The sequence below is a fragment of the Leopardus geoffroyi genome, chromosome C1 (genome assembly GCF_018350155.1).
Source record: "Leopardus geoffroyi isolate Oge1 chromosome C1, O.geoffroyi_Oge1_pat1.0, whole genome shotgun sequence".
NCBI lineage: Eukaryota > Metazoa > Chordata > Mammalia > Carnivora > Felidae > Leopardus > Leopardus geoffroyi.
The window spans coordinates 125,602,722-125,621,018 of NC_059328.1; the positions used below are offsets into that span (position 1 = coordinate 125,602,722).

General features: G+C 44.3%; 1 long non-coding RNA gene across 3 annotated transcripts in view; it reads right to left on the bottom strand.

Annotated features, from left to right (window-relative positions):
• Positions 1-18,297, bottom strand: part of LOC123598844 — a 233,583-nt gene that overhangs the window by 49,892 nt on the left and 165,394 nt on the right. For 2 of the 3 annotated variants that reach the window (XR_006712823.1, XR_006712820.1), the window contains exon 2: positions 2,121-2,210. This is a non-coding gene — a long non-coding RNA (uncharacterized LOC123598844). Of the gene's footprint in view, positions 1-2,120; positions 2,211-7,807; positions 7,971-18,297 lie in introns of those variants that run through there. The other variant, XR_006712821.1, reaches the window with a different exon arrangement.

The following is an 18,297-nucleotide window of genomic DNA, read 5'->3' on the forward strand; positions in this document are numbered from 1 at the left end:
TGGGAACAGTTTTCCATTTCATAACTTCAAAAGCAAATTTATGTTTGCTTCTAATTTATTAACAATTTTTAAAAATACTATTTTCAATGATAACTCTAAATACAAATGTGATTATGGTTCAGAAAGAGGGAAACATTTTTTTCTCTTTAGTAAATTAATCATGTTGAAAACTGAAAGGATATGTTTTGCAAAAGACAATTCCAACAGACAACATTGTTGATATCCGAACCATCATTTCAGTAAAAGTGCAGTCAGTGAGGCTGTATCCTTGACTCAAAATCATGTACCATTTGTGTTGGGAACCCCAGAAACTCTCCTCCAACATGATGATTGTCATCCAGGAGCTCTCTCTCTGTCTCTCTCTCTACATATATATATTTTTTACTGATGAAATGGAATGTTCAAACTATCTTTATCATGACTCCAGGATCTGGCTTTTTAAGTCCAGCTCAGTTCTAAAATGGTCTTAACTCATTTGCCTTGGGTTAGTTATCTTAATTCTGAATACCCAAATAAAAGGGACCTCAAATTAATTCTTTGATCATTAAAGAAAACAGGTCTACAACAATGATACATACCAAACCTTACTAGCTAAGATAGTATGCCTATCTCTTCCAAGTTACTAAAAGATTGATGCTTTCATTCAGCTTAATGGTCAACCTGATATATGATGGGTGCCTCAGGAAAAACAGTAATTTATGCTTGGAGATTCAGGCTATTTCTTTGTTTTAATCAGCAGTCATTATAAGTATGTTACTGTCTACAGATTTATTCTAGACCTATTTTCTATGTTTTAGTTCATATTTGAGAGAGAGAGACACAAAGCACGAGCGGGGGAGGGGCAGAGAGAGGGAGACACAGAATCTGAAGCAGGCTCCAGGCTCCCAGCTGTCAGCACAGAGCCTGACATGGGGCTCGAAGTCACGAGCAGTGAGATCATGACCTGAGCTGAAGTCAGACGCTTAACCAACTGAGCCACCCAGATGCCCCTAGACCTATTTTAAATTCACAAATTAATATCAGACTCCAAAAGTATTGATTATTATCTAAGCCTTTAGCCCATTCACAAGGTGCATTTACTTTGAACAAAATGTATTTCTATAAATGCTCTAGTCTTCTATTTTTAGGAGCTACACAGACATAGAAACAGAGAACCAACAGCTTCTTCATACACAACTTAAGAGCCATCTCTACACCCCTGATGCCAATTGAAAACAACCTTTACATGGCCACTTGATCAACATCCATAAGCTCAGGGCAATGGTTTGGAAATGCCAAATGAAACCAGAGCTCAACAGGTATAAGGAGTCACACCATGACCTATAGTATTTCCATCTACATGTCCAAATGACAACTATTAACAGCTGCTTTCCTGTCAATTTCATGATTGCCCAACTTGTATGAATGCAAATATAACATACTTTTTAATGCAAAGCTCACTCTAAAATATAAAATCTATGGAGAAAAACCCAAAGTTCTATTTTAAACAATCAGCTGCACCCAAAGAGAGAACGATACTCTCCTAGCTATAAATAACTGACTTTCAAAGTCTACGATGGTTTTTCACCAATAGAGCTCAGGCATGTTATCAAGAACACATGGTAAACTCTTACAACAAAGGCAATGACCTTTTCCTGTATATTTTAGGATAAAATAACAGCTATTACCTTGACATTATGAATTCATTGTATAATTCTGACCTCTTAAAAAGGAAACAAACTCTCTTGGTATTCTTAGTGGCTAAATTTTGCCAAGGGAAAAATACATTTAGATAATCATTGAGGATAACAGAAAATGCAGCAGAAGAAAAAAAAAAAAGAATATGAGATTCAAATTCAACCTGTAGGTATAATTACTCAGATTCTAAACTTAATCCCATTTCCTGAGATGTGACACCAGCTTTACAGGTACCATTGCTTATAATATATCAGGCTGAAGTATGGCTTTTCCCCATTCATCTTGGGGACAGTGTGGTAGATGAAAGAATGTGGGCTTTGGGGCCCATGAGAACGAAGTTATCAAAATGATAGCACTTACTAATACTGTGATTTCAGAAACATGACCTACTCTCTTTTAAGCCTCAGATTGTAGATTTTTGAAATGAGAGTAATCATACTTACCTCACCTGGAGGTTATGATGTGCATGCTAAGGATGTAATTCCAGTGCCAGCCAGGAACTTGGAGTACAGAGGTAGAAGGAAGATGCAAACCTATACAAATAAATAAACAGAGTTATAACTTGGGGTAAGGGCAAACTGGGATTAGCACTGGGTGAGCAAATAATGGCACAAGGGCATACAGAAAAACAAACAAACAAACAAACCCATGTGGGTAGTGACTAGGTACTACAGACACAAACCTGTCATGGAATGGATTTGCCCCCAAAATCCATATGCTGAAGTCCTAACTACCCCATGTAACTATACTTGGATACCAGATCTTGAAAGGTAAAGTGGAGGTTGAATGAGCTTATTTGCGGGGAGGGACCCTAATCTGATTACTGGTGTCTTATAAGACGAGAGTGGGCACCTACACACACAGAAGGAAGACCACGTGAAGACGGTGGGAAGGAGGTCGCCCACCAGTCACGGAGAGAGGAGACCCACCCTAACCACACCTTGATCTAAAGTGTGAGAAAATAAATAAATCAATTTCTGTTGCTTAAGCCACCTAGTCTGTGGTGCTTTGTGATGGCAGACCCAGCAAACTGATATGAAATCCCAACACTTACTCATGCAGCGAATGGTGTTTGAGCTTTTGTAGGAGTTAGGCACTGTTCTAGGGCCCTAAGGAAACAGCCCTAAACAAAGCTAGTTTGGTCTTTGAACCCCATGGAGCCGACATTCTGGCAGGGACTGCAGCAGGCAACAGACAGCAAGCAAGTAAGAAAAACAGATGATGCCAAGGACCGGGAAGAAAAAAAAGGCGGGGAAGGCAGATCGGGTGTTTGGGTCGGAGAAGGAGCAGTTTTCAGTTTTAGATAGAGAGCTAGCAGAGACCCCACTGAGCAGGTGACGTCAGAGCAAAGATATGACAGAAATGAGGGAGTGTGTCATGTGGGTATGTGGGAGGACATTCCGGACAGAGAGAGGCAAAGCAAGTGCAAAGACCTGAAGCAGGAGTGTGTGCCTGACATGCTCAGGGAGCAGGGAGGGGCCGGTGTGGCCAGTAAACGAGGGGAGGGAGGGGAAGAGGAGATGCCTTCAGGGAGGGGGCAGAGGCTGGGGAGAGTAGCACCTGTGTGGTGTATAATTGGAGTCAGGCGTCTGGAGACAAGAAAAGCTGGGGGCAGAGCATAAAGACCTGGAGGCCCCAGCTGCTGGTAGATAGAAGCCTGAGGCTGGCTGAGATCACCCCAGAGTAAGGACGGGTGGAAAGCTGATGGGAAGTGGGAAGAAGATGAGGACAAACCAACACAGACACTGGTGAGCAGCGGCCCAGGCAGTGGGAGGAGGATGGAAGTAATTTTTACAGAAAGGGAGTAATCACGTGTATCTGTAAAATGGTGCCACGTAGTCCGCAAACTGGGGGTTGAGACTTCACTGTGAGCTTCAGCAATGTGAGTGTCGTTCATTAATGAGATGAGAACTAGGGACTAGTGGGAGAGGAAGCCCACTCAGTCTCAGCTGACAGAGATAAGGTCTGCAGGCGCCGACAATTGCAACGCTAGGACTCAGGAAGACAAAACAGGTGGTGGTGAATGGGAAGTGATTGCTCCCCGTGGGCTGGGAGAAACAGCCGCAGGTGCACAGGATGGCCGGTCCGAGGAAACCCCAGGTGTGCAGGAGAGAGTGAAGCGGTGCAGGAGCCGCGTTAGCAAGATGGCTTCCTCCCTTAGGAACACTGCTCAACTGTGGCAACGGGGCACCAGCCAGAGCCGTGGGGACAGACGTAGCAAGGTGGGTGGCCGTGAGGTTGCTGGGACTGTGTGTGACTGGGAAACACCATGAAGATGCCCTATGTTCTCTCTGCCTCTAGAACGGGATCACGGCCAGGATTTCGAAAGTGATGCACATGAGAAACAGAGCATCAAGCCTTCCACAGGGACCCCAGTGTTGTCCTCTTACAGCAGACATTCCCACCTCCTTCCTGCCCCCATCACCTCCGCGGTGTCTGGCAAGCCCTCATCTGCTCTCCATTTCTATGATTTTGTTGCCTCGAGAATATTTTACAAGTGGAATCGAAAAGCACGTGACCTTTTTAGGATTCGCTTTTTCCCCTCTGGGCATAATTCTCTGGAGATTCGGTCCAGCTGCAGTGCCTATCAGCAGTGCATACCCTGGCACTGCTCACCGGTGAGCACCCCACTGCACAGGGCTAGCATGGTTTTGCTGCCTCCCTATGGAAGGACACATTGTACTAGGCTGGACAATGGCCCTCAAAGAAATCAAGTCCTAATACCTGGAATCTAACTCCCATCGATGGGATCTAGTTAAGGATCTTGAGGACTGGGTTGTCTGAGTGAGCCCTAGATGGAATCAAGAGCATCCTTAGAGAGGCAAAGGGAGACTTGACAAAAGAGGAAGGACTGTGTCCATGGAGACAGACTGGGGTGATGTGGACACAAGCCAAGGGAGGTTGGTGGCTACCGGGAGCTACCAGAGAGAAGGGATACACTGTCCCCCGGAGCCCTGGGGTCTCCAGAGGAAGTACAGCCCTGCTGACACCTTAGTCTCAGTGAAGCGAACTTTGGGTTCCTGGCCTCCAGAACTGTGAGAGAACACTATTTTGTTCTCATAAGCCACCAAGTTTGTGGTATAAGAGCAAGCAGGTGTGCGCACAACAGGTCCCCATTCCCATCTCCCTCGGACCTTGGAATCTTCCTTCCCTAAGAAAGTCAGGGAAGCTCTGGCATTTCAACCTAGTTGACTACAGGCATCCAGTGAGTCATTATTATGACCATTCCCAGTTCTCAAGGCAACACATTAAATTACATTTCCTGCGGGAGGAACTGTGTATCTATGTCTGGCCTATCGTACATCACCCTCTTTGGTTTAATACTCTTTGAATCCACTCCCATACTCGCTCCCCAGTCTCCTACCAGTGCGAAGTGGTAACTCCCCTGCGTGGGCACCTGATCCCATGTGGACCTGATTCTGTAGCTCTGTTTGGAGTACACTGGCATCCGGTTATTTTCCAGGAAGTAAACACGAATACTAGACATGGAGACTGAAGATCACTGCTCTCTGTCACGACAGTATTGTCTTAGGTGAAGCCATCGAAACCTTTTCTCTAGGGGTCCTGGGGGTGGGGTAAGACTATTTCCCTTGGATGGGGGCAGGGGGAGCTACTTCTCTTGGCAACAAAACACAAGATACTCCCCTCATGAGGCCATACGTTTTCTGATGTTTCGCCCTTGCTTTCAACCTCTCCTATTTCCTGTGTATACCCCAGACACCCAAAACTGACCCTGGACAGTCTCTGTAACTGCCCCCATGGCCACAGTGAGGACTCCACTTGCGATCCTCCAGCATGCTGTCCTCCATCACTCTGAACCAGCACTAGTGGTAATGTGAACAAATATGAAGTCACCTCCTGCCACCAATGACCAGTATCCACTTCTGCCAAGAAGAAAGCTACTTGTATGTCCCCCAGAGAGAAGAGCAGTCCAGTCCCAGAGTCCCAGTTCCAGGCGGTTTTCTGTGGCCACTCGCAGTACAAATTACCATTTGTGCAGGACTGCAACAGGAGACAGACCGCACACCCAAAAGCAGTGAGTGAAGAGTGCTGCAAGGGTAAGGGAGCCTCCAACAGACGGCGGAGAGGGCAAAGCGGCCATGCTTACCAAAGGCAAGATGTTTCCACTAAAAAGAAAGTGCAAGGAAAAGTGGTTCCTGATCCTGTGAGATTTATCAGGAGATGAGGGTCATGTGGGGAGATGTGATACAGAAGAACACGACTACAGAAGCCCCCCCGTTATCCATGGGGATATGTCTGGAGACCCCAGGTGGATCCCTGAAACCACAGACAGTACAAATACTATAGTGGCCATGAAGGGGTGCTGGTGGCACACCGCCACAACACCAATGAAGGGGTGCAAGCCGCTGATGAAGGGGGGCAAGCGGCACACCCGCAAATCTACGATGAAGGGTTGCAAGACACCCACGCGTGTTTGTAGGCGGCACACCCCACAATGGCAATGAAAGGGTACAGGACGCCGATGCAAGGGTGCAGGTGGTTCACCCCTCCATGGCCTATGAAGGGGTGCTGGCGGCACACCCCTACATGGACCAAGAAGGGGTGCTGGTAGCACACCCCTACATGGAAGGGGTGCAGGCGGCTCACCCCTACCTGGCCCATGAAGAGGCGTGGGCAGCTCACTCCTACATGGCCCAGGAAAGGGTGCTGGCGGCACACCTGAAATGGCCCATGAAGGGGCACAGGTGACGCATCCATACATGGACCATGAACAGGCGCAGGCGGCTCACCCCTACATGGCCCAAGAAGGGGTGCAGGCATGATGACCCTACATGGCTGAAGAAGGGGTCCAGGCATGACATATCTACATGGCCGATGAAGGGGCACAGAAGGGGTGCAAGTGTGACACCTCTCCATCGCAATGTAGGTGTATCAAGGCTGTCCTAGAAGGGTGAAAAATATGATTTGCGTTCTGTAGGCGGCTGTTGGGAATGCGGCCATGAGCATTCACAGTAGGGCTCAGGCATTGGTATATGATCTTAAGATCTGAATACCAAAAATAGACAACCAACTCCTAGTTATGACCGGGTGAATTTCACAATACAAGCAATAATGCTAGTATGTGCAACAAGTATTTGTCCTTGCATAAGCTTCTATCAGAGCAGATGACCACGGATTGTTAACAATAAGATCAAAATAACCTAACTGTAAAATCAATATCAAACCAATTGTTGACCCGACACATATAGGCAATCAAGGAAAGATTAAAAGTAAAAGGAACTCAGCAAACAGAAACCCTGCCTGTTTACCAGTAACATCACGTCTAGCATTTCTAGTATTAGAGGTCTCCCTGCCCAGGGACATTCATGAAACGGCAGTGGTATCCTGATCGTGCAAAGGTAGCATAATCACTTGTTCCCTAAATAGTGACTCATACGAATGGCCACACGAGGGTTTTACTGTCTCCTCCAATGGGTGAAATGGACCTTCCTGTGAAGATGCGGGAATAGGACAAGAAGACAAGAAGACCCTAAGGAGCTGGTTTAAAATGTTTTTAGCTTCATTTTTTTTTTTTTTTTTTTTTTTTTTTTTGAGAGAGAGAGAAAGAACACAAGTGGGGAAGGGGCAGAGAGGGAGACACAGTATCTGAAGCAGGCTCCAGGTTCAAAGCCATCAGCACAGAGGCCGTCCCAGGGTTCGAACCCACAACCCGTGAGACCATGAGCTGAGCCAAAGTGGGACGCTTAACCCACTGAGACACCCAGGCGCCACAAAAAATGTCTGACTTAAAAAGAAACATCACCATTACATCCCCGATGAAGGGGCGCAGATGGGGCACATGCGTGACCTCCTCCCGCGCAGAGGTGGGGCAGAGCACATGAGTGACACCCCTCCCTCGCTAAGGTGATGGTGCAACGGTGACCGCCCCCCTCGCCCGGGGGGTGGGCATGCGTGAAATCCTACATGGCGGGTGCGGGGGGAGGCGGAGGCGGGTGGGGCGCATGCATGAACCCCCTCCTGGGCCTAGGGTGGGTGGGGCGCTTGCGTAAAACCCACCGGGGCCAAGGGCGGGGGCAGGACACTTGCGTGAACCATCTCCCTGAGGGTTTGCAAGTGTGATCTAACCCTTACCCTAACCACTTGCTGTAATCTTAACCATAACCCTTACCTTAAGAGATGCCTGCTCCTTCAGCTGTGAAAGTGGAAAGAGCCATTCATGAAATGTCAGGTTTAATAGTGTCATTACTCCCTCGCTGAGGGGTGGCGTAGCCCATGGGTGACCCCCTCCCATTCCGAGGGGTGGCGAGGCGCGTGCATGAACTCCCTCCTGTGCCAAAGAAGGCCAGGGCGCAAGCATGAACTTTCTCTGGTGCCGAGGGGGGCGGGGTGCATGGGTGAACCACATCCTGCGCCGGGGGGGGGGGCGCTTGCGTGAACGGGGCGGGGGTGGGTTGTGCACATGCGTGGACACCCTCCAGCGCCGAGAGGGGCGGGACGCATGCGTGAAACCCACACGCGCCGTGGGGTGCTGTGCATATGCCTGAACACCCTCCTGCGCCGAGGGGTATGGGGCGCATGCAGAAACGCCCTCCCTTGCAGAAGGGGGCCGGGGCACATGAGTGAACACCGTCTCGTGCCAAAGAGGGGACAGGGTGCAGGCGTGAAATTCTCCCGCGCCGAGAGGAGCAGCGCGCATGCGTGAACGCCCTCCCTCGGTGAGTGGGCACTGTGTGCATGCGTGAACAACCTCCTTCACTGTGTGGGGCTGTGCGCATGCGTGAACACCCTCCCTCCTCCTGGTACAGATCTCCAGCTTCCGAGAACAGCCATCATCAACACCCTTTACCAGGAAAGCCAGAGAGCTCCAAGTCCATTACCGAATGACATGTCGTTGATCATTTCTGGGTGGAGCAACCTCTTCCCCTTTGTGAAATGGGCAGGGAATGTTGCATTCAAACCCCATGTTTTCAAATCTGGTGCTGGCAAGAGTGGTAATGGGTGGAGAGATGCATGTGGGTGCAAAGGGTAGAGAGTCCTTTGGTCAGTTCATCTTTATTTAGTACCTGGTCTGTGCTTAGCAACATGATACATGGTGTGAGAGTAAGACATTTTTATCCTCAAAGCAACTAGACACTAGCAACATAACTACAATAATAGTGATGAGGATTTACCTTCAAGGCACACTACTAAGTCAGGAAGCATGGAGTTGGGAACCCAGGGGTGGAACCACAAAGCCCAGGAACATGTATCACTCCACCACCAGCTACCTGGGGCTAGCCTCACTTTCCTTATTTGGGACACAGAACTATGAATCCCTTCCTCATAGGAGTATTATGAGGATGAACGGCAATAATCATTCATGTATTCAGCACAGTGCATGGCACAAAGTAACTGCCTGGTGAGGCATGGCCACTGTTGAGAATACAAGGGGATTTACATGAATCTGGGGGAGATGAGTGTTGGGGGAGGGGGGGTGGTTCCTAGCATGGGTTTGAGCTATGCCCACAGGGTGAGTGGGCTTTGAACAAGTAAAGGAAAAATAAACCATTTTTAGGTGAGAAGGACAATCTGAAGACAATTGTTAGGGCGGCTTGGTATCCAGCTGATTATGTAAAGGTTTGTTCAAGAGTAAGCCCCAAGCAAAATACTAAGGAGCCCCATGTTGTCACTGCCTCCCTTCCTCTGGTAGGCTCTCCTCTTCTCTGCTATGTCTTTTCTCCATGTGCAGTGCCTCAGATGATTCCCGTTACATCCCTCCACCACTGCTCTGCTTGCCCAGCCTCATGTTCAAATTTCTTGAGGGCTTTTCACGTAATAGGAATGTTAAATTAACTCTTACTAAGGTTTCCATGGCTAATCCACCCATATATGTATACATGTACATATACACAAATCCACATATATACAAACCCACATATGTATGCATGTATTTTCACATATATGCAAACATATATATGTACACACACACTTTTTTTTTAAGTAGAATTTTTTTCCCCTGAAATCAAAAGTGTGACTATAAAGGTAGCAAGTCCAAGTGTTAACAGCATGCTGTTGGGAGACAGTGGCCTTTGAAAACCTATTTCACATTTTACTATATATATTTAAGGATACTCCAGTTACATCTACAATAATCTGAGGACAAGTTATTAACACATACATATTTCAGAGACTGTTTTCAACAAAATACTCCTCCTACACTTTTCAAAAAATCCCTGCATAATAAGAGACTTGAGTTCTGCTCTGAGTCCTGCCTCTGAGTCACTGTGAAAGTCCTTTGCCTCAGCATCCTTACCTTTAACTGTCCTCTCAAACTGGGGAGGCCTTTTGTGCTACATGTCTCAATTTGCCCATCACAGCCACGCTCCATGTCTCAATCTTCTTCCCTGTCCTGGCAGTCTGATCACATGGAAGGAACCAATGGTTTCCTTGCTGCAGCTGTGTTTAGCTATTGAGAGCCGTGTCAGGAGAGCAAAGAAGGAAAGAAAGGCCAGGGAATCTATATATTCCTCTGTCGTTGCCTAGCAGAGTCATTGCAAGCAGATTCCTCCCTCCACCTGCAGAGAGTAACAGCTCTGGGAGCTCTCACTGTCTCTGAGTTCCGGTAACTACTCACTGCCTCACCCCTTCAGCCTTTCCAGCCCCAGGGATTACTCTTCCCCCATGGTTTCCCTATACCCTGTTCACACCTTTGAAATAATCCCTTTATGAAACTCTCCTCAGCTGGCACCATTTTGTCTTGCTGGGGCCCTGACTGACATGATGGCCATTACTTGTCTGCTCATCAGCTCCATACCCCTCCAGGAGAAACTGCTCTAAAACCCTACTCCCCCCAAAACCATGTGTTGCACTGTGTGAAGTTTTCTGCCCACCCCAACCACAGCTGACTGGACCAAGTGTGGTCATCTGACAAAACCTTCCATAGCAGGCTGGACAGTTACCTATGACTTGTAAGGTCTGATTCCAACAGATAAGCTCAGCCAATCAGATTCTTCTTTAGGAATGGAGGCCTGAGAGACAGAGACAACAGCAACAGCTGTGGCAACTAATTTACAGAGGTCATGAGGCAGATTTGTGGAAATATGCAAAACCTGAGTCTAATCATAAGGAAACATTAGGAACAAATTGAAAAGTACCCATAAAACAAATTCCCTTTATTCCTCAAACTGTTAAGATCATCAAAGACAAGGAAAGATGGAATAAGTGTTCCATGTTAAATGAGTCCAAAGAAATGTGACAACAAAATGAAAAGGGTGATCCTGAATTAGATCCTACATGGGAAAAACTTTTTTTCCCCCTTTTGGCTCAACAGACACTTGGGACTCCTACAGATGAGGAAAATGAGACCTGGAATGCTTATGTAAAGACATGGGACCAGAGCATAGATAACCTGTTTTTCAAATCCCCGTCTATCATCCTATCTCCAAATAACTTCAAGTTTTATTTCTAGCTTTATTATTATTTCTCTATTATCATCAACTCACCCAAAGTTGATCTAAAGCAATAAAATCTCAGCAGTGACTCTCCCTCTAGTCTCAGGGCTTCCGATGCCTTTTGATTCTGTGCTGCTACACATACCTATTAAATAACAATACATCATGAAGCTAAACCTGATAAGTTGGATGAATTTCCCATTTCTGTTCAAATCCATTGTCTGATGATATTTCAGAAATAAAAACTCAGGCAATCAATAGTTCCATTGTAGCAGTATCAGTTTGGGCTGAAAGGTCTATATTTTTGGACTTAAAAGTATTTCAAGGGGGCAGTGAATGTTTTGAAAACTCTGGGAGATTGAGGAAGATGTTGTAGGTAACACATATCTATTCAGGAACTGAGTATAAAGCACTGATAGATGGCTTAGGTTGGTGCCCAGTAAAGATAAAGGAATAAAAGGAAAACTTTCAGCTTGCTTTAGGCTTTATGTGGGCTGCTAAAACTTAACTGAGATACAGGGAGCCATACAAAAAAGTTTATATTATATAATACAAGCTTAAATGGATAGGCATCACCAATGAGCAAGAAAGAGAAAATAACTTTTTGTAGTGATGGAACTTACTTTCAGAGCTCTTAATCATTCTCCAAGATGAAAATATATGGTTGATTCTTTGTTTTGCTTTATTGGTTTTCAGCAGGTTCCCATAGTTTTATTAACTATCAGCATCTCTTCCTCCGTTATGTATTCCCAATTTCCAATATTGGGATGTCCTCAACTGCTTGATATTTTATTTCACTCTGTTTTTTCAGTTACTTACTTTCCACTAATCAAAGTACTTTTCCACTTGATAAAGTACAAGATATGTATAGCAAAAGCCTGGTCCTGCTGAACATTTTCACCTTTAACTTGGAAGGTAAGAATAAAAAACATGTCCACTAAATGTAGAGGAATACTAAATGCAGTGTAGGGAACTCAACACAGCACGAAAGTGATCTGGCACAATAAACTGTGTTTGGTAAGAAGCCACTTTACTTTTAAATTTTATGTATTTATTTATTTATTTTGAGAGAGAGTGTGTGTGTGCACGCTGAGGGGGCTGAGAGGAGAGAGAGAGAGAATATCAAGCACGGATAGTGTGGAGCCTGATGCAGGGCTCGAACCCACAAACCGTGAGATCATGACCTGAGCTGAAATCAAGAGTCGGTAGCTTAACCGACTGAGCCACCCTGAGGCGCCCTGGAAGAAATCACTTAATTTTTTTTTCAATATATGAAATTTATTGTCAAATTGGTTTCCATACAACTCCCAGTGCTCATCCCAAAAGGTGCGCTCCTCAATACCCATCACCCACCCCCCATCAACCCTCAGTTCGTTCTCAGTTTTTAAGAGTCTCTTATGCTTTGGCTCTCTCCCACTCCAACCTCTTTTTTTTTTTTCCTTCCCCTCCCCCATGGGTTTCTGTTAAGTTGGAAGAAGTCACTTTAAATAGTACATGAATTTTAGCAAAACTTTTTAAAAATGTGTAAAAAAGATTACTATATTGTCAAAATGAAACAAATACTGAATAATATTAGCAAATATCATATGCCATGACACAATTATAAACACTATATATATGTATATTTGTATATAAACATATATAATAGGTTAGCATATATGAACTAATTTAAAAAATTTTTTTTATTATATGAAATTTATTGTCAAATTAGTTTCCATACAACACCCAGTGTTCATCCCAAAAGATGCCCTCTTCAATGCCCATCACCTACCCTACCCTCCCTCCCACCCCCCATCAACCCTCAGTTTGTTCTCAGTTTTTAAGAGTCTCTTATGCTTTGGCTCTCTCCCCCACTCTAACCTCTTTTTTTTTCTTTTTTTTCCTTCCCCTCCCCCATGGGTTTCTATTAAGTTTCTCAGGATCCACATAAGAGTGAAAACATATGGTATCTGTCTTTCTCTGTATGGCTTATTTCACTTAGCATCACACTCTCCAGTTCCATCCACATTGCTACAAAGGGCCATATTTCATTCTTTCTCATTGCCACGTAGTACTCCATTGTGTATATAAACCACAACTTCTTTAACCATTCATCAGTTGATGGACATTTAGGCTGTTTCCACAATTTGGCTATTGTTGAGAGTGCTGCTATAAACATTGGGGTACAAGTGCCCCTATGCATCAGTACTCCTGTATCCCTTGGGTAAATTCCTAGCAGTGCTATTGCTGGGTCATAGGGTAGGTCTATTTTTAATTTTCTGAGGAACCTCCACACTGTTTTCCAGACTGGCTGCACCAATTTGCATCACACCAACAGTGCAAAAGGGTTCCCGTTTCTCCACATCCTCTCCAGCATCTATAGTCTCCTGATTTGTTCATTTTGGTGACTCTGACTGGCGTGAGGTGATATCTGAGTGTGGTTTTGATTCGTATTTCCCTGATGAGGAGCGATGTTGAGCATCTTTTCATGTGCCTGTTGGTCATCTGGATGTCGCTTAACCAGATGGATATTGATATCCAGACCCATAGTCCATTCTGTCCGAGAAAGGATTCATGGAGGTTGCAAAGGAACATGGGAGATGCCCTATTTATAAGCTTTCCTTCTTAAAATATTTTTTAATATTTATATATTTTAAGAGAGAAAGCAAGCAGTGGAGGGGCAAAGAGAGAAGGAGACAGAATCTTAAGCAGGCCCCATGGCATTACCACAGAGTCCAATGAGGGGCTCAAACCCACAAACTGTGAGATTATGACCTGAGCCAAAATCAAGAGTCAGACACTGAGCCACCCAGGCACCCCATATAACGTTTCCTTCTGTGCTTTATGGAATCGCTGAGTTTCCTAAGTCAATATTCTTGATCTAACATTTTTCTTTCCCTCTTCTTTTCGGCTTTATTATTTTCCATAATTTTATCTTCTATATCTCCTATTCATTCCTCTGCTTCTTCCATCCTCATTGTGATTACATTCAGTCAGTTTTGCAACTCAGTTATAGCATTTTTATTTCAGCCTGATTAGTTTTTAGTTTTTAGATCTGCAGCAAGGATTTCTCTGGTGTCTTCTATGCTTTTTTCAAGCCCAGCTAGTATTCTTATGACTGTTGTTCTAAATTCTTGTTCAGATATATTGCTTAAATCTGTTTTGAGCAAATCCCTGACTATGGTTTCTTCTTGATCTTTATTTTGGGGGAGAATTCCTCTCTCTTGTTATTTTGTCTAGGTTTCTGTCCTATGTGTGTTATGAAAGCTTGTCATGTTTCTTGTTCCTGAGACTAATGGCTAAATTAAGAAGAGGTCATATGCTATCCAGGACCTGGTGCTTCAGGAAGTGCTTTCTGGTGGATGCTGTGTGCATCCTGCTGTTGTGATTTGGCTGCTCCTTCCCACAGGTTAGTCCTCTGCAGAATTCCTCCTTGCTTGCAGTGGGGTGTATTTGGACCTTTAACTGGGTGTGCTTGAATTTGTTTGTTAAAATAAACCTGATTAAAAAAAAACAAAGTCTGATCCAAAAAAGAGAAAAGGAAAAGGAACCAAAAAAAAAAAAAAAACCCAAAAACAAAATAACAAAAACAAAAAACCTATAAGCCTGATTCCAAACAGGGGGGAAAAAAAGAAAAGAAAAGAAGCCAGATCCAAAAAACAAAACAGGAAAGGAAAAAAAAAAAAACTAATGAATGAACAAAAAATTACAGGCCTGATTCAAAAAGAAAACAAAAGCCTGGTCTTATTTCCACCAGAACTAAAGAACTGAAGCTGACATTTTGAAGCATTATATGATCAGTAGACTTGCTGCATGCAGTGGGGGTTGGGGCTCTGCTGGTCCTTCTGGGGGAGAGGCCCACGTGCTGGCTCATAACCAGATCTGCCCTAATAAGGATGCACCTGTAGGGCACTGGAAGAGGGGTGCTGGTGTAAATACCTTTAGCCTGCATTAGGGGTGCTGAACAGGGGAGCTTGTGCCCAGCACTGTTTAAGAATCCCTCACATAAAAGTAAACAATCTTCCCTCTGGTGTCCCAGGCTTCTATCAAGTCACTGCCTTCACCCTGTCTGTGTCCAGGTTTTTGGCCTGCCAGGCACCATAGCTCTCCTGTGTTTCATCTCTGGCACATAGCTGGGATTCAAAACTTCACGTCTTAAAGGAGCTGGCATGGCACAGAACCATTCCCCTCCTCAGTAGGCTGTCTCTGGTGCTATTTTGTCCCAGAAAAGCAGTTGGACAGCCACACATGTGCTTGGAATTTATGGTGAAGCACAATGAAAAGCAGTGACCACTTTATCTGCCCCCTGCACACACCTCTGTTGAAGGGCTTCTCAAAGGTACCATCCAGGTCTTTTGTCCTTGGAGAGGCAATATATTCTCTTCTAAATTCAATTTAGGAAAAGGAATATTCTCTCTCAGTTTGACCCAGGGGATCCCCCACCACAGTGTCCACTCCAGGGCCTCTGTGTTCCTTCCTTCCAGGAGCACCACCACATGCTCAGATTGACTCTAGCGAATGGAGAAGACTTCCAAAATCTTGTAATTTGAGCTCTACTATTTGCAAAAATTTGTGATACTCCACACCTTCCAATTCCCCAGTTAACGGTTTTGGGGGAGTGCTTTTCTTGCATGAACTGGAGGTGATGCTCCCTCTCCCCCTCTCTTCTCTCCATGAAAGGGCCCCCTACCCTCCACTGCTCCAAGGCTTTTCTCCCAAATTCATGTCTCTGCACCTCGGACCTGTCAGGTTCTCTCTCTCAAATTATGCAGATTGTTCTCTTAATCCTCAGATCGATTTCCTAGGTGTTCAAAATGATTTGATGTTGATCTAGCTGTGTTTGGGGGATTAGGAAAGCCCAGGGTCCCCCTACTATTCCTCTATCTTAACTCCTTCCCCTCCTGTAAAGTATCCTTCTGAATGGTCTTCTGTGGTGCTGTGGGTCAGTTATCTAAGATCTCTATTTACTATCTTCAAACCTTTTTTTCAATTTTGTTTTTCAGTAAATTGTTTTCAACATGTATACCTTTTGAATAATTAGTTCCACAGATTGTTTAATCACATGAAACTTGGGATTAGGTTAATTAATAGTGTAGGGTAGTTAATCTATTAGTGGAACCCATTACAACATTAAGAACTTGTAGCCACTCCACAGGGTAGACTATGTGTTTCAGTTTGCAACTAAGAATACCCTTCATTTGAAATAGATGAGCTCCTAAACATGGCACTTAGACAAAGTATGTAATTTGTCATGAGTTTTAAGTATGAAAACTATCCCCATCAACATGTTGATGTATATAGACCAAGTATTTCTATCCAATATGAGTATCAAAAGGTTGTGTAAATATTCAGAAAGGAGGGCAAGCAAGAAGATCACATGGTAAAGTGAGGACCAGCGAATGTGAATTTCAACCCATACTTTACACCTCAGCATCAAAACCTTATCCCATAGCTTAGTAAATATATGGCACTTTATTAGGAGATATTAAATAGTAAGCCTTTACTTGTTGAGGCCCACAATCCTGTTATTGCTAAGCTTTCTGCCATTGTCAGAGACAACTTGTCTCTAAAAACCTAAAGTATCCCAGGAAAAGCCCTGCTTTGTAAACACTAGCCGGGGCTTTGGGACCAAAGCTCATCTACCTGGTAAGTTGTCTAGGCATGTGAAGCATGAGGTGTGACCAGTTTACCTAGAGTGGACACAACATCAGTAATCTACTCAGGGCCTGCTTACCCATACCTCATACCAGCTCTTGTTCACCTTTCCAAGAGCAGGATTATATTACCAACTATACCAGAATGCACCCTGAGAAGAGAACTGCAAGAAAGCATTTGTTTAAGAGAGTAGATCTTAAAAGTTCTCATCACAAAAAAATATAAAAAAAAATGTAACTATGTGTGGTAATGTATGTTAACTAGACTTATTGTCGTGATCATTTCATGACATACAAATATGGAATCGTTATGTCGTACACCTGAAACAAATACAAAATTATATATCAAATATATCAATTATATCTCAGTTTTTTTAAAAAAAGCATCTGCCCCTCATAGTTTCATATAGATTTTCTTTTTTCTTCCTCCTTCCCAAAGCTCTTCCCCTAGAGAGATAGCCTCATATAAATCCCAAGCATGGATTACCCTTAACTTATATCAGAGTGCCTTTCCATAAAGATGTTCCTAGAAATGGGTAGTTCACCAACAGTGACATTCAATAGACTTGCAGTAGTGACTTGAAAATTAATAAAATTACCCCCCCCCCAGACAAACATAACTAGTAACTGGCTTTTTAAGCAGCATTCAGACATAAAACACTTGAGCAATGTTGAGGTTCCTAACAACTGTTGTACAAGTATAGCCAAGTCATGATCCTTCTGGAAGGCACAGCAGAAAAAAACAAATCAGCAAACTAGCCAAAATCATAGATTTTTAAAATCCCTGCAAATTGATATGTAGCCTTCAGGCTGGGAATACTGTGGAAAAGCAGCCATTCTTGTAATATTCTTTGCATAAAGAGTCTGGTTCATCCTCAAATGGTAACAGGTGGGCATTTCCGTCTAATTTCTTGTTCACTGGAGACAATTCCAAAACCCTCCTTTTACCGAAGTGTTTCTCCCTAATATCTGTCTGATATGAATGTTAGGAATAGACTAATTAATGTAGGAACCCGAAGGAGATCTCAAGTGGCAAAAATATCTGAAATGTCTGAGGCTCCTGCTGGCCACCCTGCCTGGTAAGGAGCTGAAAGTCCTGTTAGCGACAAGCATCAGTAGACATTCCCCACTTTGGATCATTTTCATTCAGGCAGAGGGAGAGGACCTTTCTGAGGAGCAGACCACTGATCCCCTGTAGTTTAAAGGAGAGAGCCACATTATGCAGCTCTCTCATTTGAATTATATAAGACTCAGAGATAAGTATTTCCTCTCTGCGATAAGAGAAGGGGCCTATAATAGCCATAGAACTATTTTCGTGAAAGAGTCTCATTTGCACCCTTAGCAGCTGCTACGAGAGATGTGAGCAACCAGCTGAGGTCTAAAGTGAGCCTGACTCCTAAGCTTAAAAGAAAGACTTGGAGGCACAGCTACTGGGGAAGCTGGCCACTGATTAGACACCAACATTAGTTATGCTGTTAGTCTTCAGTATCAGACCATTAGTTCCAGGATTCTGCTGAGACCCAATTGAAGCTAGAATGGGAACATTCTTAAGATGCAGTCTGAGAAGAAGAGTCACAAATGTCAGTTGCTTTGGG